Source organism: Pteropus vampyrus, unplaced genomic scaffold, assembly GCF_000151845.1.
Source record: "Pteropus vampyrus isolate Shadow unplaced genomic scaffold, Pvam_2.0 Scaffold60, whole genome shotgun sequence".
Taxonomy (NCBI): Eukaryota; Metazoa; Chordata; class Mammalia; order Chiroptera; family Pteropodidae; genus Pteropus; species Pteropus vampyrus.
In genome coordinates, this window is record NW_011888841.1 from 6991138 (window position 1) to 6992693 (window position 1556).

The following is a 1556-nucleotide window of genomic DNA, read 5'->3' on the forward strand; positions in this document are numbered from 1 at the left end:
GGTAAGCAAACAAAAAGATTTTTTTTTTTTTTTTGGCATTTCTGGAATCCTTTACATTTTCCTCAGTGTTTAAAAAAAACTGGCATTGGGGGTAGAGAGAAAAGCAGGGGGAGTGTGTGTGGAATGCTTTCTCAGCAATACGGCACCTGCTTTCCTCCCCCCCAAAATCAATGCAGAGTGTTGTTTTATGAAATAAAACTATTAACATACAATGGTTCTGCTCACCGACATAACCCTGGAGCTCATATCGTGTTGCTTTTTCTCTCTTTTAACAGGTAAAGTATCCTTCACACTATTAACTACAGTAGATAGCTATTTTTCATATCAAATCGATATTTATTGCTACAAAACCCCAAGGACTAGATGCAGTTAATAAATTTTTTTTTTTTTTCTCCAAACCAAACTGCTTAGATGGTGAATTATGTCTTTTTGGCACCCATTTATTTTTAAAGCTTCTTCTTGAACCGTTAGTTTGTTTTCTAAGATAGTTAAAAAGCCTTGCAAATACTGATTCGAGTATAATAATTCATTGCCTTGGCTAATCAATCAATAATATAGTACTTTAGTATATAATCAAGCTCAGGTCTTCTAAGTATTATATTAGATATAGAAGCAACGTTTTTAGCATCTTACAGGCATGTTTTCTTGTCATATTTCAGCTCCTTATAAAACAAAGGAATAAAAATCCTTAACTGAGGCTCATCTTTTAAATAATTTTTATAGAAACAAATAAAGGAACACCATATCATGTTATCAAGTCAGAAAAGATTTATTTCATGAAATCTCTTTTTCTCCAGAATACATTTGCAACAGCATTAAGATCCATCTATATACTAAATTGGCTTTTAAGAAAAGAAAGTGGTAGAAATAAATTGGATATCTTTTTCTTCTTTAAAAATTAAATGTAGCTGTTGCTGATGTTAGGAAGTATAATAAGAAATAATTATGGTTTTGTGATTATAACATTCAACCATGAAGACCAATGTGATTCTTACCTTTCAAGATGAGACATTTTCATTAAATCATATTTTTTTCCTTGCAAATACTAAAATAAGGCCTATTTAAATATCTGTTTTTCTAACACAAATTGTGCCTAATATTACAGTGAAACATACTGTTTGTTGTAGTTGTGACTTCTCTCTGTCACTTAATTCAAGAGAGTTCCATTTCTTTCTACATTGTAACAGCAGAAATAAAAGGCAGCTTGTACATAATATGAAAATAGGAGCTTAATTTGCTTTGCAGGATTTGGAGACTTTCCCAAGGAAATGAGTGATCGGACAATCGAAATAATTAGGAATAATGGATTTGGAGACAGGAAATGGTCCAGCCACTATCCCCTTAGCATTTGATGTACTTTATTGCACTTAATCTTCAAAACAATCTTTTCCGAATGTGTATGTGATCACACGAACTCTTGCTTTTAAAAACGCCAGTGCCAAACACTGAAGATGAGGTAATCTGATAAAATGTTTTTGGAGAGCACATCTGTAATAAGTATACACAGCCTTAAAATGTTCAAATAGTTGATGCAATGAATTCCAGATGTCGACATT